The following is a 24,002-nucleotide window of genomic DNA, read 5'->3' on the forward strand; positions in this document are numbered from 1 at the left end:
CTATGTTTTAAACTTATGATAAAACTCAAGATAAAACTAGTATGTTAATTTATGATTTTGTAAAAAAAAAAAATTTGCATTAATTTTACCAACATTTAAAAAAAATTTAAAACACATTTTGATATTATCATTAGCTATCCCTGGCTATCTATAACAATTTTTGTCAGCAATATTAAACAGTTTTTTTGGAGGGTGGGGGGTCTTAATACTCAAGTGCATTAAAAATTAAATACTTCAGTACTTTGACTACAGTAAAATTTTAATACTTTTACTCGAGTACTATTTCAATAGGTCATATATACTCCGGCTCAATATTTCTTTTCACCAATGCACAAGTATAGGGTGCAGGAAATTGAAAACACTCAATTTTTACTGTTAGTAAATCCTATTTGGAATTGTGCTCTCATTAAAAGGATTTTTTTGGCCCTTTCTTCAAGTTTATTTTGTCCGGCGAACAAAAGTGTTTGGAGATGCTGAGAGCAGCAGCCATGATTGAAAAGCAATGAAAGGGTCAAAGACTTTTTGTCAGAGTGTCTGACTTATTTAATCACAATGAGTGGTAGGGAAGACAGACTTTGATTAAGCCCGGCTCACTGATCGATAAAGTCCTTGAACTTGCATAAGTCATTGCAGCCTACTCACAATTTTACTGATAGCCTATGTTTTATTCACAGGGGTCTGAGATCGCGTAACCCCATGCCTCGCGCACCTGAGTGAATTTGCCATTGATAAATAGAAACGGTTGACTCTTTTTTTTTAATGCCACAGATACATCCCGAAATTGAAAGGCTGACTTTGCAGCAAAACACCTTAAGCCATGTCAAAGGCACACAAACCACTCGTGAATGCGTCTTTTGGGTATAAACATCTCAAACCAAAGGAGGATTTCAGCACGTGGTCGCCATCCACCGATAGGTCACAGGCGGTTTCTACAACACATCGTCCTGTTGTCAGGCATCTCAGATTCCAGAACCTGCCCGCTTTGGCTTCTTGATCTGTACTTTAACAAAATGCAAAATTTACTCTCATTGATTAAATGTAGATTGAATGAACAGAGGAAAAAAATGACACAACCTGTCGGGGTTCAACTCTCTTTATCATTGTTAAGCACGGACTGACAGATTCAATCTGCGGAGCTCAGAGGAAGGCCGTGCGTGTCAGTCGTGGGCCACAGACGCAAGGCCAAACCCCCCTAAGCAACGAGATCGAAAAAAGTTACGGGTCATGGAGGACGAATCCTGCACCCTTCCCCTCTAATCATAGACGCAGTGCTAAAAGAGTGAGTTTTCACAGCTGGCTCTGGGTCTGACCTGGAATAATCATCAAGGAATACCCCTCCACAGACTAGGCCATTGTTGCTTCTGAGGGACACGACGCTATCCGTCTTTTCAATATGACCCGGCAGATGGAGGCTTTCTCCTTTCATGTTGGGAGGAGGCAGAAAGCCACCTGAGTGAATTGCAGAAAGCACCTTGATTTGGTGGATACACTGGCAAAGACACATATGAGAGGGTGTCTGCACACAAAAAACAGCCCTTTCTCTGTCTCAAGACCTCGTTTGTGGCCTGATTCGTGCTCGTATTTTACTAAAGTTTTAAAAAAGAACATTTGTATAAACATGCTGTTTTAGGTCGTGAGCTGTGGGTTCAGAATCAGGACGAGTGCACAGCATCATTAGATGAACTAACAATCACACTTCTGAGGCAGGGAGCAAGGGTTTTGTGAGAGTAAGGAGTAGCATATGACGGGTTAGCTTGAATCATATTGGATAAACAGAGGCTCATATTTGTATTTACATCAGTTGTAAATCAGAGTCGCAAATATATCCTAAAAGAAATGCAAATAATAAACTGCAACTAACCTTAACTTATGCAAATTCTTATGGGAGAGATAATGGCTAATGTTAATACAGTTTTTAGCCCACAGTGTTTGCTAACAGGGTTGCTGTAGGTTTCACCAAGTCATTTTAAGACATTTTAGACAATTATGAATTCAATTTAAGGCCTATATTGCAGTGTTGGTCTCATTTGCAATCAAAATACAGGTAATTATTTTTGGAATTGAGTAAAAATAAACTACAGCACAAAAATAGTTGTTTAAAAAAATCGTTACAGGAGAATTTAAATGAGTATTAAACCTGAAATACAACATACTGTATGTTTGACTGCAGTTTCTATGTAAAATGAATGCTATACCAACACATTTTGTTCCTCTTCACACTAATGAAATTTAAAAGGACATATTATCAATGAAAATAGAATTATTTTACCAATTGTGATTGTAATACCACAAAACTATTTCAAAGTCTAAATAATAAACATAAAACTAAATAATCGCAGTCCAGTTTTGTCTTGCACTTGCTTTTAAACACTTTTGCTTGGGTTTAGGGAAGATCAGTGATTTGCTGGTCTAGGTGATCTGCATGACCAGCTCTGCCTTTCCACGGATGTGTATAAGAAAGATGTATAATAGTATCTGGCTGCAGACATGTAATCTCAGACATGCTGTCTCAGACACATGCAATCAATAGATCTAGTGACATCACTGTGAGTTGTATGGTTAGAGGTGGTATTAGGCGTAGGCATTAAAGCATTGCATGCAGTCTCAGCTTGCATACTGTATGCACCTGGTCTGCAGTCAGAGCCTTCTCAAGATATACCCTAAGTAATGTATTTCACTTTAGCAAATATGTAGACAGCACCCGTGTAATCTAAAATGTGGGTACAAATTTGTCAATTGAGCAAGGGCTGCATTTTTAGTAGCTTTGTTTTGTTTTTTTATTTTGGTAATGCTTTGATTCCTATGTAGTCTGGCTTTGGTGAAGTGAATTAAAAGCAAATATTTCTTTCGTCCTCAGAATTTTCCCACAACCTATTCAGTTATTAAACTTATTCATTCTGCAACTTCACACCCAAACTACTTCTTCACTGCTGTCTTGCAATGACAATTACTCAGAGTTGCCCTGTCATTTCAAATAATAGTACAATGGCTAGCATGTCAAATATAAAAGCCTCATCCATTTGTGAAGGTGCCTTCAGCGAAGGCTAACGTGAACTAAAACTTTTAAGGTAGCATTTACATGGGGAAAATAAGATCTGCTTGCAATTATTTAAGACATAGAACACAGTAGTTCAGTGAATTTCAGACTTTACATTTTGAAAGTTCCAACTTTTTTTTACCTTTAAGACCCCCTGATGAATAGGTAAAACTCTGCTTAACAACTGCATGTACAGAACTTAATTCGAAACTTCTAATTTAATACATCTTAATTTTTATGCATCATATTTTCTTATTATGCAAAAAGATACAATCAGATATAACTCAGATATAGTGCTCCCCATATACGGTAGCAAAAAGTTTTGTTTTGTAAAGTTTATTTAAATGTACTACAGAGAGTACGCAAGGGACAGATAAAAACTGCATTTGAGAATTACTGCCTGCATCTGTTCATCTCTCTAAGCAAACAATTTTTACTCCCTCCTTGCTGAGAAAGATAATGCACCAATTAATGAATATTATTAAATTTAATTAATTATTTATCAAAAAAAAAAAAAAAGGAGATGGAGGTATCAAAGATATTTTAGTATTTAATGTTTCATGGCTGTTCTGACAAGTTTCTGTGCTCCTGAATGGTTTTGAGCTGTGTGTGCTCCACAAATTCTTGAAACTTTCCTAGGGGTACCTATATGTGGGCATGTAAATAAAAGCTGTGCATTAATTTAGAGCAGTGATTGACAAAAATGTCCTATGCAGTAAACATTTTTTAAATTCCAGTCAATCAGTAAATCAGAATAGAGTATTCAGACAGACAGTAGTAAAATTAGATTAAAAAAAAAAAAAAAATAATAATAATAATATATATATATATATATATATATATATATATATATATATATATATATATATATATATATATATATATATATATACACATATATATATGCATATACATTTGTTAAGAAGATCACTGTTTAATATAAATAAATACATTTAAATAAAATAAATAAATTTTATGTCGATTTAGTGTACATCACAAATCACGAAATTACCAAACCATTAACCAACACTACTAGCTTAATTATTAGCTGGTTATCAGTGGTGGAAGGAGAACTGAAAATACTTAAGTAAAAGTACCATTACTTGCCTAAAAATGTAGTGCAAGTAGAGTAAAATTATCTGCGGTAAATATTACTCAAGGTATGAATAAAAAAGTAGACCTTTTAAAAGTACTCAAGAGTAGTGAGTAGTGAGTATTATGCTATAAAAAGCTAATGTATTTACTTGTAATTTACATGTGAAGACGTTAATATTAGGTTAAATTTAGGTTGTGATGTCAGGTGACCAAAATTCAATGTCTAGCCAGCGTCTAAGGACAATCTTATTTTGATGTCCAATAACAACATCAAATGACGTTGATATTTGGTTGATTTTAGGTTGTGTTGGAAAGTGACCAAAATCCAATGTCGAGCCAACATCTTAAACCGTCATATTGACGTCAAATACTGACAATTGTTCCTTAGGTATAGCATCCAAAATCCAACATCTGATAGACGTCATAGTGATAACGTCCACACAGCAGTTGTAACATCATTAGATGTTTATATTTGGTTGATTTTAGGTTGGATGTTGAACACTTTTATAGGCTAGATGTTGAGTTCTTACATCAACCCGGTTTTCATTTCCAAACAAAATGCAACAACCCCTTGACATTGGGGTGTAACTTCAATCTGACGTCATGTTGATGTCTTGTGCCTGCTGGGTGTTTAAGGCCATTTCGGTTATTATACAGTAAACATCCGTCATCTTCTCATCAGTGACATGTATCTAAACAATCTCTGGGTCAATGCGTGTGAACATTTTGGACATCTTCTTGGACACTTTTAATGCTTCCAAACAGTTTGCTGCAACTATAAAAATGTCTTGAGGTAGTTCATTATAATACGATTTACCTTCTATGTGCGATTTGATTGGACAGGAATCACAGGACTGATTTTTCTAATCCCCATAGACAGGAAAAAATATAGTGACTGCAGGTTGAAGGAAAGTAGTGGAGTAAAAGTACCAATACTGTACTAAAAATCTACTCAAGGGAAAGAAAAAATACAAATTTTTAAAACTAATTATTAAATTGCAATTCCTGAGAAAAACTACTCAATCACTACAGTAATTTGAGTATTTGTAATTTGTATTTTTCACCACTGCTGGCTATTAATAGTTAGAAAAAGTAGAAGTTAGGTTAAGGTTAAAGTAATATCATACTTTATAACTATTAATGAACAGTTAATATCTTAATAAAAGGCAGGTAATAAGCCAGTAGTTAATTGCATGAATTGTGAACTTCTGTAAAGTGTTGCCAATTTTGCTTCTTGCATTACTGAAAATGCTTAGAAATATGACCTCTGTGATGTACCATCATTTTTGTGTACCATATCCCTTATATGGTACAGTAAGCAACACTAAGCAAACACCCTATCTTACAAAAGAATCATAAACAGTAAATTCAGTGAAGTAAAAATATAACTGAAATTAGTTTGTGTTACAATTCTTTCATTTTAAACCGCATTACCGCTGAAACTAGAAAACGTATTATTTTAAAATGATTTGTTTTGTTTTGACTCTAGCAAATGACAAAGGAATAGCATCTACAAATTTCAAGGAGACACTGCAGCTTCACAGAAAATAAAAGTATGCTGTAGGCTGCAGCCACACAGGCACTGGCTCACGTAAAGAGCGACGTTGGGCATTGTTCAACAATCTAGCATTACTTTGTGATAGGGTTATTCAGTCCCTATTACCGAACAGCTCACATCCTTCGTCTGAAAAGCCACATAATTAGAAAAATCCCTGAATGTGTGTGCAGGTCTGTGTAACAGTAAGAAAGAAACCGAGCGAAGGCACTAAACTAAATAAATAAGCACTCAGCAGGCATACAATGGAAGGTAATATGCCCTTTGTCAGTCTGCATTCCTCTTTGTGATTCACGGGCTGTTTGGCAGGTGGGACCCTCTTGTAAAATAGAGTAAAGGACAAGAGCCTACTTTAAGAAAGGGAAAATCTTAGCTTTAAAAAATAGGATAATTTTTAATACAAAATTAAAACTTTTGCGAGCATGAGTACCATTTATCTTAATTAAAAATAACTTTTGAAGTATAGAGAAGGTAAAATATGTCACAAAAATGCATATAAATGTTAAAAATAAGTGTTATGATTGTTTTGGTGTTATATTAGCATACTAATTAGAGCTGCACAATATTTGAAAAATCTAATTATTGCGATAGTTTATTTTTCTGCGACATGAATACAGTTTCACAAGATAGTTTAAATGACACTATATGATAAGGGAGTCTAAGAGTATGCAGGTACAGAAATTAAATAACCACAAAACACAAAAAAAAAAAATGCTTTTCTTTCTTTGTTTTGTCTTGTCTCCACTTTCCAGTCCAAATATCAAAAAAGAAACCATAGCAAATATAAAAAAAAAACATATATATATATATATATATATATATATATATATATATATATATATATATATATATATATATATATATACATACACATATATATATATACATATATATATATATATATATATATATATATATATATATATATATACATATATATATATATATATATATATATATATATATATATATATATATATATATACATACATATATATATATATATATATATATACATACATATATATATATATACATATATATATATATACATATATATATATACATATATATATATATACATACATATATATATATATATATATATATATATATATATATATATATATATATACAGTATATATATATATAATACACATATATACACACACATACAGTTGAAGTCAGAATTATTAACTTTATTATTATTTTTTTTAATATTCCCCAAATTATGTATAAAAGAGCAAAGAGATTTTCAATTCATGCTATTAACTTCTGGCTTAATACCTGCCTATTATTAAGATATTAACTGCTCATTAGTAGTTATAAAGTATGATCCCCCTAATCCTACCCAAAACATAAACCCAACTTCCACCTTACTAGCTATAAATAAACCACTAATTAGTACTTTATTAAGCTAGTTTTAGTTAATGGTTTGTTAATACCATGAAATGTGACCTAAACTAAAGTGTTACCAAATATTGTTTAGTTTTCACCATCTGAAGAAATAAGTCAAATATGTCATTTTTCTTTAAAACAAGCTAAATGATCTGCCAGTGGGGTAAGTGAAATGATCTTGTTTTCGCTTTGAAACGTAGATATTTGGACTAGAGACAAAGACAAAATTCTAAGTAAGATTTTTTTTTTGCTGTTGCATAAATTGTATAAACTTCATATAAATACAGTAATTAATTACAATTCTGTAGCTCCTCATCAACCATAATTCAAACTCAACATTACATATCTTTGTGATGTGACTGTTGTGGATGCGCACAGTGCAATATTGATGCTAAAATGATTGATTGTGCAGTCATAATACTAACGTACCTGTAGCATTCAAAAAGTGCTTTTTATTTAATATACAAATCCTTTTTATAGTGGAGGTGAAATTAGAATATCCATCTCAGTTTTACATAATTCACATTTACATAAACTAAGATCGATTCTTAAATGCCATTAATCATTCTGTTATTTAACTGATGCATGAACAAACTTAATAAAAATAATATTTGCAGCACACCTGCTATTTCATAAATTAAGTATTGTGGAGTGTAATATTATTATCTTTATTTGGAATAAAGCTTTAGCTTTCAAATGCTGCATTTTATGCATTGATTCAATCACTGTTCAATCAAGGAAAAACATCTGTGAAACAGCTTGTAAACAAAAGTTGTGATGTATTTTTTGTCTCCAGAAAGCCATTCAATAACTACAAAATCAAGACAAGTGTTAATGAGAAATAAATGTGTCTTAAGTGTAATGAAAGTGTTTGTTTACAAATCACTTAAATATAGGAATGACATGATTTATCGAATATATACATATACAGCATTTTTTATTGAAGAAATTATGTCTCGGAGAACAATAAATATTGCATGAACTGTGACTGAAAATGAAACAAAACTGAAAGCTTGTCATCAAAAATAAAATTGACTGATGAAGCTTGCAGCCAGCAAAAAATGCTGCAAACCTTTAACAACTGAATTCCATAGTATTTGTTTGTGCTACTATAGAAGTCAATAATTACAGATTTCTAATATTTTTTTAAAAAATTGAAAAAAAAAATGTCTGAAACCATTTGAGGGTGAGTAAATGGTGAGCACATTTTCATTTTTGGGTGAACTATCCTTTTAAACCCGTTATTTGCCCTAATAACAAAAGCAAAGTGTTGCAACCCTGGTTGTCTTTGCTCATTTGTTCACTATAGCTCTTTTGTTAGCTTTGCAACATTTTGAAGTATACAGTATGTTGTATTCAGTTCACAGCCCATTGATGTATTTACTGACCAAAACCCACTTGTTTTTCTTTAGCAAATGTGTAACAAAACTCAGAGACTGATGCGGTGGGCTCTCATTTGTCAAAGTTTTGATTTACAAATTAAGTACAAGAAAGGTATTGACAATGTCAATGCAGATTCTTTGTCCAGATCGCATCTGTAAACTTGTTTACACTTATGGTAGGGGTGTTACAACGCTATGGTTGTCTTGTCTCATCTGTTTCTCTCCTTTGCCTAGAAAACATCTGATTGGCCACTTCCAGCTGATTGTTTGTTTCTGATTACCCTACACTGTTTTAAAAGCCATGACACAACTTTCTTGGTGGTCATCTTTGGTCATTTCCTTCGTGTTTTTTTAAACGTATATGTTGTATAGTGCAGTTTTTGAATGTGTTAAAAGTTGTGACCACTGAGATTTGTGAGTACTGTTTGTTTTGTGTTTGCTTGGTTAATGGTAGGCTGCAAGATGACGCAGTGAGTAGCATGTTCGCCTCACGGCAAGAAGGTCACTGGTTTGAGCCTTAGCTGGATCAGTTGGCATTTCTGTGTGGAGTTTGCATGCTCTCCGCTTGTTTACTTGGGTTTCCTCCGGGTTCTCCAATTTCCCCATGTGGCTAAATTGTCTGAGCGTATGCGAGTGTGTATGGATGTTTCCCAGTGATGGGTTGCAACTGGAGGGCATCCGCTGCGTAAAACATGCTGGATAAGTAAGCAGTTCATTCCGCTGTGTCGAACCCAGATTAATAAGACGACTAAGCCGAAAAGAAAATGAATGAATGGTTTATGGTACTTTGTTCTACAGGCTTGTTTGAACTCCTTTTAGCAATTTTCCGGAAAAAAAAGTTGTAACATTACCGGTAATTTGCTGGAATGCTGCTCTGTGTGAACACAGAAGGAAGATTGCCAGAAAGAGCGCATTCACGTCTAGAACGCGCTGACATGAGACATCTGGTTTAGCCAATCAGAACATTCACATCTGCGTGGTTCATGAAAATAAAAGCCTTTATTTTTCCAGACACATTTAGCTTCTAGATGTTAGTCAGATAACATATCTGTTCCTTCTTAATGCCAACTGTGTAAAAAAGTTAACGATAATATGATACATGTGCATGTAAAGCAATTTGTGAGCGCCAGCACACACAAATATTATACAGTATTTATATCTCGACATGCGAAAGTGTTCCTCCATATATTTTTATTGAAGTTGTTTACAATACTCATCCATCCACAGAGTTTGTAATGTAGTCAAATTTTTACAAATACAAAGCCAGCCATTAAGAGGTCATTTTTAGTTAATGATGTCAAAATTTACTGGTTGCTTGGAATGGATGTGTGAACGGTCTTATCCGGAAAAATTCCCTAACGTCCTTGTTTGTGTGAACAGCGCTTTTTAAAAAATTTACCGATAAAGTCATTCCGGTAGGTAAAGATATTTACCTTTATCACTGTGTGAAAGGGGCTAACGATTTTTGGATTGTCCCTTAAATGTGGTTGCCTGTTCTGTAAATAATGTTTATAAAATTGGTATAGTAAGGAGTTTGATGCCATTTTATTAGTAAAACCTTTTGACCTCTGTTTTTGTGTTTGGTAGTTAGGGTAGTGAATTGTATATTCCTGTCTTCATTTTTGATCAGGTAAGTTAGAGATTTTAAAATAAATAAATTTGTGTTTGCTATTTTGGCATCATCAGCTCCTGAATTCAAACTAAATTATTGATTTCATTTTATTTCATGTTGTGCACCATCCCTACACGGTGCTTAACAACAGCAAGAGATTTTCATCAGTCCCCATGACAGTCATCATGTGTACATGATTTTAAACACATTTCTTAATGTAAACATTTTCATTGAGGGAAAATATACAATTTACAATTTGAGTATTACAGAGTTCAAGGCTGTTCTGTTTGTGAATGAAGAACACAGCAGTTTCAAAAAAAGAAAGTGTGCTTATAAGACTGCTAAAAATTGGGCAAAAACTATTTTTAAGGAAAAGTGCAAAAGAAAAAACTAAAACAACAACAAAGAAAACCCACCAGTATTTGGAGCTGTGATGGTGGACTTATTTGCAGCATCCTCTCTATTGTTTTACAGCAGAATTTGTGGAGCCACAATAAGAATGGCTAGTACCTATAGATAGCACTGTAAAGTCTTTATCTCTCTTTCTCTAGCCTCTGAAAGGATGTGTCTGTCATCTCGTGGTCACTGTTTAACTACCCACCTGATAAAGGCAACAATCGGAGGACAGGGGAGTCCCAGAGACTGTGCATCCTCACACAGGACATGCCGGCGGGCCATGAGAAAAAAAAAAAAAGCCTCCCGTCGTCCCCCTTGATGACTGAGGAGGATGATGGAGTCTGTTTAAGGAAAACAAGTGGAGACTTTGGCCTATGATAGACAGCCTCTACAAACAAGCCCTTTGAGAGTCTCCGTTACCCCTCAGGTCAGCCTGACAAAGGGGGAAATTGGACACTCATTTGTTTGGACACATCTCAACACCTCAAATGACCAGGCTGATAAGAAGCTGGCCCAATGCCCAGTTATGACCTGCACAAATCTAGATGGATATCTACAGAGTGGCTCCAAAAGATCTCTCAAGAAGCACTGGTGTGTTCTGATAGATGCATTTTCATCATTGTGCCACGGTGTATTTTGAGACGCTGGAGAGGAAGACTAAAAGGAAAGTATGCAACGGCAAAGTCTGATTAAAACCAGTTTTAACTGTTATCTTTACTGTGAAAAGGGCAGTGCGGTCAGTGCCGGATCCGCTGAAAGCAATAGTTTTGGATGCAAGGTCAAATACAGCAGGATGGCCACCTGCCTCATATGGCTGACAGCCTTTAATTGAAATGTTTTGATAGATTTCCTCGGCAGGTCAAATGTAACACAGGCCTCAAGCAAAGGTCACAGCGGGAGCACTCCAATACTTTATAGTGTTCACTAATTTGCTTTGCAGAGTTGATTTGACCATGGACTCTGCTGATCTTCCCTGGACTCTGTTGCAGCGAGGTTAATGGCCACCGGGTCACTTTGCCAGATAGTAGTCTTTCATTAAAGCGCTTCTTCATTTTATTAGTGTTGCAGAGAATCAATGGCAAAAATAATACATCTTTTTTTTTTTCTGAGAGCTCAAAGATCAGAGGTGAAAAAAATAAAAAAGGGGGCCAGAATGGAAGCAAAAGTTCAATAAATAAAACTCTACATTCATTCTTCGCATGTCACAAGGGTTGCCAATTTATTGACTGAGATGCATTTAGGATATGAAGAGGTTTTGTTTGAAATTCTTCTGGATCAGAAACTCTGTGAGAGGTGAAATAAGACCTAAAGGCCATTTATTTATATAGTTAAAACACTTGTATTGTGCTGCTGGTTTTTATATCTTCATCATTTTGTATCAGTAAAATGCCACTTTTGTTTTTGATGCAACAGTACTAATGCTATTTCTTTTACATTTAAAGGATTGCTGTCATGTAGAGTTTTTACCCCACTAAAAATAAATAAATAAATAAACAACAACATAATGCCATTGTCTTAACTTAAGAAGATTTAACAAAATCAATATTTGCTATTAAAATATTTATAATAAAAAAAAAACCTTTAACACCATGTCCTAACTATGTACACACAACGGGTTCTATTTTAACGATCTAGACGCAAAGTCTGAAGCGCATGGTGAAAATAGGATTAAGGGCTTGTCCGAATCCAATTTTGCTATTTTAAGGACGGAAAAATTTGGTTTGCGCTGTGGCTAATGGTCTAACAGAGTTGTGCTTATTCTCTTAATGAGTTATGGGTGTGTTTTGAGAATAATGTGCATTAGAGTCTTATTTCCCATTCACGTAAGCATCAGTTGCGTTGCACCATGGCGCATTTGCTATTTATATGGCAGACTTTGTAAGTGTAAAAACTGAGTGCTTCACTAGCGAGAAAACTGTTAAACAGATCATCTGCATGAGAATAAAAACTAAGCTTCCTCCATTCTTCCTCTTTACTTTACTTTTACGCTTTATTTTACCCCTTTTCTTTCATGGATAAGGAAACTGTGTTGTATGCACTCCCCTGAAATACACCCATTTGTTTACACAATTAATTTAATTTGATAAAAAAGATTTGTTTCAAAACTATTTCTAAATTCAGTTTTATTCTTCAGCAAATAAATAGATGAACAATAAAAACTAAGTGTGGTCAAAAAACTGAGTTATGTCCAAAACACGTCCTATTCTGATGCCTCATATGGTGATGCATACATCTCCAAGACTCAAAATCTATTTTATTAAAACAAATATAAATATGCATATAGTACATGATACCACTATTAATATTAACATTATAATAAAAATGCAAATTGTAATGAATAAACTGAAAAAAGCCCCCTGGACATGAAGAAGACATAGTGGTGTTTATATCTATGTATAGTAAATAATAATTTTGTAACATTTTTTTTATATGTAAAGATATTTGTGTATTGCTGTACATCATGTGTGTATATTAAGCATTTGGACATGTATAGGTGCATAACCAATGCTCTGCGCTGGACTTAAACCAGCTTTAGGTCAATTACTTGGTCTTTTTCAGTTTCTCAAAACAGCAACGCTCCAACAAGGCACTATAACACACCTCCTTTTTAGACTGGCACATCCATGAGTCCACAAACTGACACAGTTTTATTGTTAATTTACTAGAACTTCTATGTTAAGCTGCTTTGACACAATCTACATCGCAAAAGTGCTATAGAAATAAAGATAAATTTAATGAAATAGGTCAAAATTGTAGTTAGACATGGTGAAAAGATGTTTGCACACCGAGCCTGTCTTTTCATTGTTTTCTATTTCATTACAAAGCAAAGTGTTTTGTGCGTACCTAGCATAAAAGATGTGACACGATGTGATGTAGCATGTCCAGTTTGCAAAAATATATATTTTTATTAGAAAATTGGAAGAAATTTTGTCTGACCTAAAGCAACTTTTAATATTTTACACAACAAACCAATAGAGCCATAACTTTTAAGTAGACTCATTATTTTTCCATAGCTCATTTAAGACTGCACAACATTGGAAAAATTACACATTGCAACATTTTCACATATTTATATTTTTATGTTCTGTGATATACAATACAATATGAATACAATTTCACTAGATAAGTTAAATAAATGTTTGTAAAGAATCTATCGTTTTAAATTGGGAAGACTCTGTAGGTGAATACCTAAAATGTAATAAATAATCTACACACATAAATTCAATAAAGAAAAATATGTAAATTAAATAAACAGTATTTTATTGTTTACTGAAGAATCAAATGTAATTAGGTAACAATGTTGAATAATTAAATGAATACTGCATAATCTAATTTTTTTAAACAATTCCATAAAATGAGTCATATTCATTTTTCATAGTTAAAAACGATACATTTTCTTATGTCTGAATGCTTTTAAAATCCTCACACAGTCACATGCCTAAAAAAACTCCTGCAAAATGATAAATTATAATCAAGTGTCAGAATTGCATTTACTGGTGCTGTGACTATTGCGAATTATCACATTGCGATATCAACGCTGAAACGATATATTGTGAAACCCTAGCTTTTCGTTCATTTATTTTTTATTCACATTCTTGTGGAAAAAACGCATGCAAATCAAGTTAAGGTGTTTTTAAAAAAATAGAGTATACAGCAATTCAGTTTAACATTGGATTAATTTCAAAAGACATGTTTACTTATTTACTTTAAGTAAGCTATTTACTTATTTGATTCACGAAAATGAACCAATAGTATTTATTAGTGATGGGCAAAAAAAAAAAAAAAGTTATAATAATAAATAATATATGTGTGAGTAAATATATTCATTATGTAAACATAATAAATACACACTGTTCACACACTTAAATTGTGTCAAAATAAACTTAAAATTTTACTTTTTGTCCAGCAATATATTCACTTAATTTGGTGACTGAGCATTTTGGGTTTTTTACACTCACTTACTCGCACTTACTGTGCCATTTAATATGAAGTTTGTGTGAGAAAACTTTGAAGTTATTTGACATTTCCCCAGGCTCTTGATCATCAATCCACTTGTTCTCTGTGAGCTGCAGCTCTTGTGCAGATGCAGTGGAGGCCTGAGCATGACAGTCATTCATGATATCAGCTGTGTAATTGAACCCCATGTTCCCTCTGTTGTCTTTAAAATGAATCAGCTGCTGCGGGCCATAAAGATGTAGTGTGGGCTTGTTTGAATGGTCATGCTTGTTTTCAGCTCTTTTGGGTGGGTGTGGAGAAGGACATGCACATGTGGATCTACAAGCCTGGTGGCCCTTTCATCAGATGGGATTGCTTGTAATTTGCCTTTTAAAGGCATCTCGTCCACATAATCAGACGCCAATTGCACCATTGTCATGTACAGTGGGTGAATGTGAGCAATCTCTATTGTGATGCCCAATTTGGCAGAGTGGATGGAATGACACACTTTGCTCATAGTTTGGAGGGCAGAAAGTCTCTGAGCATAAGGTTGCTTTCAGAGATTGGCTCTGCTGAAGTGGTGTGATATGCTGATGTCTTGATTGTTTAAATAAAGTGACAATTTTCCTTATTTGAGAACATAGACAATAACATTTCACACAGTATTCACATAAATAATACTCAAAAGTTCACAAGGTACAATAGACTAATAAAATGCCTGAATAGATGACCAAAAACTGCCAATGCAGGGTTCAACGCTAATCATTTTTTCTACTGGCCAGAAAATTTTTACTGGCCCCTCCAAAAAAAAGTTTATAGCTATTTTCTACATATTTTAAATAACGTGTCAAAAATAACGTCTGCAAATCTAGAATTTAAATGTAGAATTTAAAAATGTTAATAAATGTATAATGAGCAAAATTCAAAGTGTTATGTAAACAAAAAGAGCAGTATAGAAAATGTGCAGCTACTTTATTGCAGTTCTAAATTATTACACACAACATGGCTGACTTGCCAAACTGATGTCAAACTGTACAAAACATCACTTCATTTTTTCGTTAACATTATCGTGTTGTACCCACACAAATGTCTGCTTACCAAGACATTAGAAACAGACATTTTCTTTTAAAATCATATTTTGATGTTGACGCCTCTTCACTGTTGTAACCAAGTTACGGAAAAAACTTATGTGCTCACAACATCCAGTCACATAAGAGGAACTGAAAAGCAATATGGTGTTTCTCGATTCTAACACAGTATTTGCACGCAATTGACAAATAGTGGCGACGCAAAGGCGTAGTAGGTAGTGCTGTCGTCTCATAGCAAGAAGGTTTGAATTGGGTAGATTAAATTGTCCGTAGTGTATGAGTGTGAATGAGTGTGTATGGATGTTTCCCAGAGATGGGTTACGACTGGAAGGGGGATCCCCTGCATAAAAACGTGCTGGATACGCTGGCTGTTCATTCTACTGTGGCGACCCCAGAATAATAAAGGGACTAAGACGAAAAGAAAATGAATGAATGACAAATCGTCACAGGCAAATTAAACTTAAGTGACAAGGCAGCATCTCAAGCATTTCACACACTGGCCCCAGGCCATTATTGTCGAGCCCTGCAATGTGGTTCAAACATTATCAATAAGACTTAATTCTGACAAAAATAAATAAATATTTTTTTTTTAAAATATAAGCCTTTTCACTTGTTCATAAACAACTACATTTTACAGTTTTAGAATTTTTAGAATAGAGATCAGATTGCTTAAGATTTAATGTGTAGTTGACAAACAACCAGCATTAAATGATCTTTAACATATTTACCACACAGTGCCTCAACTAATAAAAAAACCTAGAACATTATCAAAAACTTATAGTTAATTTAGTCACTCACATGACAAAAAAATATAGGTAACTTTTAGCATTTTAGCTGAATCTGTGGGCCATTGGTGATCTGTAAAATTCATGTCAACAGTAAAGGCTGATTTATACTTCTGCATCAAGCTCATGTGTGTGCTCTAGTGCAGCCTTCTGAAAAATCAAAAAAGCCCCACAAAAAAATGTAACTACACGTCGCAATTACACATAGCACGAGCTCTATGATTGGTCAGCTTGGTGTCTGTGACAAGAAGGGGCAGTACTGAGAGCTGCGAGCCTGATGGAGCGAGTGTTTACAAGTGTTGAGGGCTGTGAAGGAGTTCCAGGTGGATACTTTTGCATTGTGTTTACTTTCTGATTAAAGTTGTAGCACGTCCGCCAGTTCACGCCTCTGAATGAGCAAGTTTGAGCTACTTGTAAAGTTCAGAAAGAAAAAAAAAAACTGCCAGCTAGCTTTTCGAAAGCGTTATTGCAGAGCAACACAAACAGCATGCAAAAGTATAAATGCAGGATTTCGCACAAGGAAGATGCCGTGGGTCACACTGATCACTCGACGCAGAAGTATAAATCAGTTTTAATAAGCACTTTGAGAGCAAAAAACAAAAACCTGTAGGCAAAACAAAATGAACAATCATGGCTCCTGAAGATTAATTGAGATTCAAAACCACTAGTCTGTGCATCGGTATAAACATTGCGGATTACTACCAGTGCTCCAGACTGTCATGAACACACTCAAGACCATTTGTGGATTAAAGGTACAGTAGTAATATTGTTAATAATGTGCAGTTTATTTGCATTGTTTCATTTCATATGACCCCAATGTATCACCAGTAGCCACAAGTATTAATTCAACATTTTCGACCTGCATAGTGCTAATAACCGGCTTTCATTTTATTAAACACACCAATGACTATTTTTTTTTTAGCTAAAAATAATTAAATTGCGGATAGCCTGTCAGGGAATAAATGAACATCAAATAAACTTTTTTATGATAGCTATCCCTTTAAAAACAAATAAATGACAAAAGAACAAGACCTTATTATTGTGAATGAACACTCTTCAGCCATTCACACACACACACACACACACACACACACACACACACACACACACACACACACACACACACACACACACACACACACACACACACACACACACACACACAGGCCTACGGCATGAAAGACAGACAAGCCTTACATAATGATGTTGATAAACGAAAACACAACTCACACTAATCCTATTGAGCTCTCGAGATTAACAACTGAAGAACATGTACTTGAATAAAAGTGCATCTGCCACTGGGGAATTAGGGCTGGGGGGGTGGATAAGGGCAAACTATCGGAACAAAGTTTATATGGTGAGGACGTATGCCACCGCGCAGGGGAACAATGGCATTAACAAGCCCCTTCTGGCCCATATTCAGACTCCAGCCATGTGGCACATGAAAGAAGAGAGTCCTCATCCCACCCATGCAGCAGACCATTGTTAGCACACAGCAAGGGATGGCCTGACTTGTGGTCTGCTCAGTGGTACAAGAGCCATGGCTTTCTGTCAATGCGTATCTCTGGACCTTGTGATTTTAGGTCCCAGGGAGGTGGTTCATGACCCTCTGAGCATAGCAGATGGGCACACTTTATTTAGATTGGATCTAGCAGTCGCAACTGTTGCTCAGCTCAGTCATAATCTGACACGTAGCTTTCACCTCCTTCAGCTGGAAGCAAAACAAACAGTGCTCCGGGCCATTGTGGATGAGCTGGTGTTGCGTGACTCTCCACTCAAAAACATATGTTGTTATATATCGCTAAGGGTCTTTTCACCCTTGATTTGCATATCTTGAAGATTAAACACACAACTGTCATACAGAAGGATAAGAAATTGTCATTTCTTTTGACAAAAATAAATATGGATAAAGACAACACGTATGTATGTAAGTAGGCAATTTGTTGCATTTAAAAAATAATAATAATATAATAATAATAATTATTATTATTATTATTTATTTCATTTTCCAGCTTAGTCCCTTTATTCATCTGGGTTGCCACAGCGGAATGAACCACCATAACAACAACAACAACAATTATAATAATAATAATAATAATAGAAGTAACAATAATAATATTAATTTATTCTTTCATTTTCCTTCAGCTTAGTCCCTTTATTTATCGGGGTTGCCACAGCGGAATGAATCGACATAATAATAAAAAAATTAAATAATAATAATAAATATAATAATAATAATAATAATTATTATTGTTGTTGTTGTTAATAATAATAATGATGATTTAAATTGCATCTACACTAAATATTAATATATTTTTTTTGCTTCTTCTTTTATATTACACTATTTCCCTGTATTAACAATTTGAATGATAACAATAGTGATATTTATTCCTAAACAGTATTATTATTTTAAACACTATACACTAATTTAGGATTTTTTTTTTTTTTTTTGGAGCCGATACAGAGTTCCAATTCTTCGTCATGGTGATCTGCCAATACAGAGTACCTAATTCTGATAATTCAAGCTTTTATATAACTTTAACATTGCATAAAGCACATTTTCCCTTCAAGTATGATACTTAAGTAAAGATCTCTTCTTTCCTAAGAGATTAAATGAAGTATGTTGCATATTATCCCTTAAACGTGTCTTATGAACATTTACTTTTGACACGTCATGGTCAGAAGCAGCTTTACAGAATTTTTTTTTGATAAAACATAAAAAATTTGGTAAGAAAAAGGACTAAATCAAATTTGGTAGTATTTCAAATGATGGAAGAATAACTCAATGTACCCCAATGAAGAAAAAGTTTGGAGTGCATATTTGAAACATGAGAACTTAAAATGCATCTTCCTCTGCTTGTAAAACTATTAACGAACACTTGCAATCGGTTCATGAGATCGGACAGATTAGAGAGTACCGGTTGAGACATAAAATGTGATTATCTCCAGCCGATCGATCTGAGCATCCCCACTACATACACACACACACACACACACACACACACACACACACACACACACACACACACACACACACACACACACACACACACACACACACACACACACACACACACACACACACACACACACACACACACACTAATTGCTGCTTTCATTTATTATTATTTCATTATTATGCATAATAATGATAATGATTATAATCATAATAATAATCATAATAACAATATTTAGGTACTGAGTTTTGGCTGGAAGGACCTAAAACATGTGCCAGAGTAGTTGGCAGTTCATTCCACTGTGGCGACCCTGATAAATTAATGAATAAATAAATAAATAAATAAATGTATTTATTAATTATTTAATAATAATCTTCCAGTACAGAGTTGCAGCTGCAAGGGCATCCGCTGTGTAAAACATATGCCAGAGTAGTTGGCAGTTCATTCCACTGTGACCATTGAGAAATGAATCATTAAATAAATAAATGAATGGATAGATTAATTAACAAAAAGAAATAATAATAATAATAATCCAGTAATGAATTTTGTCTGGAAGGGCATAAAACATATGCCAGAGAAGTTGGCAGTTCAGTCGACTGTGGCGACCCTGAGAAATTAATGATTGAATAAATAAATAAATAAATAAATAGATTAATTAATACAAATAATAATAATATTCACCTATGGTCATGAGCTTTGGTTCATGACCGAAAGGACAAGATGTCGGATACAAGTGGCCGAACTGAGTTTCCTTCGAAGGGTGGCAGGGTGCACTCTTATGGATGAGGAGCTCTGACACCCAGGAGGAGCTCGAAGTAGAGCCGCTGCTCCTCCACATTGAGAGAAGTCAGTTGAGGTGGCTCGGGCATCTGTACCTCCTGGACGCCTACCTAGGGTGGTGTTCCATGCATGTCCCACCGGGACAAGGCCTCGGGGAAGACCCAGGACACGCTGGAGGGACTGTGTCTCTCGGTTGGCCTGGGAACGCCTCGGGATGCCCCGGAGGAGCTGAAGGAAGTGTCTGGGGAAAGGGAAGTCTGGGGTTCTCTCCTAAGACTGCTGCCCCCACGACCCGGCCCCGGAAAAGCAGCAGAAAATGAATGAATGAATGAATAAAAAAATTTAGAATAATAATATTCCAGTACTAAGTTTTGGCTGGAAGGGCATAAAACATTTGCTAGAGTAGTTGGCAGTTTATTCCACTGTGGTAACCCTGATAAATTAATGTTTGAATGAATGAATAAATAAATAAATAAATAAACAGATTAATCAATTAATAATAATAATAACAACAATAATAATGATGATAATAATGAAAATAATGATGATAATAATAATAATAATAATAAAGGTTGTGATGAGTATAACAAATATTTACAATTATAACATATTATTATTAAATAATGATGAATGTTGTAACTGCTCTCCACTGCAGATTCAATCCAAATCCCTCATTCTATCATGCATCGCTCCTCTGCATTCTGTTCCGCTTTACCAGGTCTAATTAAATCCTTCAACTTTATTTGCAATGACCCTGCAGGTCAGTCATCTTTTCATTATACACTGCAGACTTTGAGAAGAAGCACTTATGGGAATCCCAGGAAAAAAAAGACTTCAAGAAGCTGTCACAACACCTTGAGCCAGCCGTACGGTTTAATGGTGAGGCAAAAATGAATGTGACGGTCGGGTCTGAAGAGAATATTCCTCTGAGAGCCAGCAGTGACCAAATCCTCCATTGTTGTGGTGTTTGCTGAACATTGATAAACGACTGCCAGTGACTGAGATGGGTGAACTGGGCCAAACCTCATTTGATGAACCAGAAAATGAAATGATTACTATTGGGTCTTATTGACTGGACTGGGTGGTACACTTGCTGTTGCGTCCCTCCCAAAGGTTAATTGGACTTGAACCCAGAAAATCAAGAGGTTAAGCGGGGTCAAAATGACAGCAGGCTCATTCATCACACTCCTCAAATTGCTGCTAATCAGAAATGTCAAGGGGTTCTTGATGATCAGGCTCCACTATGCATAAATGTTGTCCATGTTCGGGCTGTTTTATGCCTTCCGCAATTGATTTTGAAATGAGAACATCATCCCAGTAACAGCATTTATACAGAGATGGGTCAGAGAAGAAATAATAGCTCTCTGATAGAGTAGACGAGTAAGAAGATAAATGTTAAATGATCATTGTGATGTTATTCACACTACGCCACATTCAATGCTTAACCTTGTGACTCCGTATTCAGCCATTTTGTTTAGGACTGTAATATCAGACTTTTTAAAGAAGACAGTAAAATATTAATTAAAAGTCTTTGAATGTACTAAGAACGAACTGCTTATAATTTCAAGGTGGTAGGCTGAAAAGATACTGAAAAGATATTAAATTCAATGCTACCACATCATTACAGAACACAAATGAACATTTTAATGTCAGAAGAGCAACGCTGAATTCATATTAGTGTCAAGCTGCTTAGAAGATGGTTCCATTCCTGCCTTCTGATTGGTCAATAAAACGTTTCACCTGCTTTATGTGATTGTTATAAAAAACACCATCAACAGTGTTGTAAATAAATTGTACTAACAGATCACTCAGATCTTTAGGATCATATAAATCAGCGGTTCCCAACAGGGGGGTCCCAGCCCACAAAGGGGCCTCAGCGAGCTTTGTAGGAGGTTGCGTCATATTTTAAACATTTTTAGCAGTGGACAATTAGGAGAATGATCATGTTGCCTTAGTTCATTTTATCCACTGGCTGACCAAAAAAATGGACAAATTTTCCAGTCCGTCCTCCACCTTCACCTTCAGCAGCTAATACTAATGACCTAAGCATACTGGACACAGGTGAAGAAGCACCAATTCTCCAAACGGGTCGCAGCGCTAGCAATACTGGAAACACGAATTGAGGGAAATACCAAGATAGTTACCTGAACTATAGTTTTATTACATTTTCACAAAGCAATACAGTGTATTATCTGTGGTATAGTTCTTTTTAATGAACGCATAAGGCCATCCAAATTAATAAGACATTTGCAGACGTCTCATCCCTAATAGCGCAACAAGCTCAAAGCATTTTTTGAATGCAAGGCAAAATAATTGGCATACACCCAAAATAAGACTAGGGATGTCAAAGCTACTGACAACAAACTTTAAAAAAACTTGCAACTAATTGGCAACTAATTTATGGTAAATTTGAGGCCAAATGCTTATGTTTTTCAGTTACAAATGGCCAACTGATGTTTTGTTTTTATTTTGCATTAGGCTAATATTTGTGCATAAACATATCCAGATATAGTAATAAACATATTGTTTGTTTGAAAACTACATTTTTTGTCATACTTACTGCAAACTTAAATGAGCGATAATATCTTTAAATGTGAAGGGGGGCCTCACAATATTTTCCATGGTAAAAGGGGGTCTCAGACAAAAAAAGGTTGGGAACCACTGATATAAACTAGAAAGTTCAAGGGTTCAGTCAAAGCAGGGTGAATCCACTTTTAGTTACTACACCCCTTGCTGCTGTAATCAGCTTCCAAAAATGATCAGATGTGCTCAAACATTGGGCACATTCAAATCAAGATTAAAAACACATTTGTTTAGCTGTGCTTTTACTGAATGAGCACTGTGCTATGTCTGACAGATCGCACTATTGTGTCTTTCTTTTCTTTTTCATTCTTTAAAAACCTGTTTTAACACATTTTATAATTTATCAAGTTTTTATCATTATTAATCACTTTTAATATTTGTTTTTATTTTATTTATACCTGTCTATTTTATTCCTGTTTATGTAAAGCACTTTCAATTACCATTGTGTATGAAATGTGCTATATAAATGTTAAACATTTATCATTGTTCATTGTAACCAAAAATATTAAGGTGTCAGATACTCATTAATATTGAAAAACCACATTAGCACCACATTAGTATACTGTAGTTATTTCTGAAGGATCATTGTGCTTTCAATATTGCAAGGCTTTGAAAAACCTTACACCATCAATTAGTCAAGTCCATATTTTTAAAGTCCAAACTTCTATACTTTAAAAGGCGTTTGGTTAAAGGAGTTGTAGCAGTCTCGTATGTTTTTTTTTCTCTCTTTTGAAAATCTGTTAGAAAGCAGACTGGTAAAAAAAAAATGTCATTGTAAAAAAAAAAAAACATTTCCCAAAATGATAATGGCTCTGTACAATCTATTTACCCAGAAACTGGCAATATATGAAGAGTTTAGATGCAAAAAAGCCTTTAAATGCTATTTGATATGTCTTCTAAAATCTAAAATTGGCATTTTTCTCTGATGTGTAGACTCAGAAATTTAACTTTTTTTTAGTGGTGAATAAGTTCTTTTCATTGCATTTAAAGTGAAATAACTGAACATAAACATAGGTGGCTGAAAAAATGCTCATGTTAGGAGAACATTTAGATGGCATTTAGAGGTCTTTGCATCTGAACTTTTCTCACATACAGTGTGCAAAATATCCTGCTTATTATTTTTATTACATTCTGTTAAATGTTTTTTTCTTAAAGATTTCACATTTATAAAAGTATTTTCCCCCAACTGTACATGTAGCCCTACTAAATGTGTGTATTAGTGAGAACGACAAAGAAAAAAAAAAGAAGAAGATGAAGTTTCAATTTCACGGCCTGTAAATGTTCTTGATTCACCTGCCAGTGGCAGGATGTGCTCTCTTCCATGCTGGCGTAGTGAAAAATCTGTCCCACTCTTTGAAAGGTATGTATCATGATCTGCCCTCATGACGGAGAGATTCT

General features: G+C 34.6%; 1 protein-coding gene and 1 long non-coding RNA gene across 4 annotated transcripts in view; one reads left to right on the forward strand and one right to left on the reverse strand.

Moving 5' to 3' along the window:
* LOC147844086 (uncharacterized) overlaps window positions 1-11,948 on the forward strand; it is a 37,571-nt gene extending 25,623 nt beyond the window's left edge. The window contains exon 3 of the long non-coding RNA XR_015491690.1: window positions 10,631-11,948. This is a non-coding gene — a long non-coding RNA (uncharacterized LOC147844086). The remainder of the gene's footprint in view (window positions 1-10,630) is intronic.
* fsta (follistatin a) overlaps window positions 1-24,002 on the reverse strand; it is a 201,913-nt gene that overhangs the window by 98,552 nt on the left and 79,359 nt on the right. The gene's annotated exons all lie outside the window — the stretch shown is intronic.

Source organism: Danio rerio, chromosome 5 (assembly GCF_052040795.2).
Source record: "Danio rerio strain M-AB ecotype USA chromosome 5, GRCz13ab, whole genome shotgun sequence".
Taxonomy (NCBI): Eukaryota; Metazoa; Chordata; class Actinopteri; order Cypriniformes; family Danionidae; genus Danio; species Danio rerio.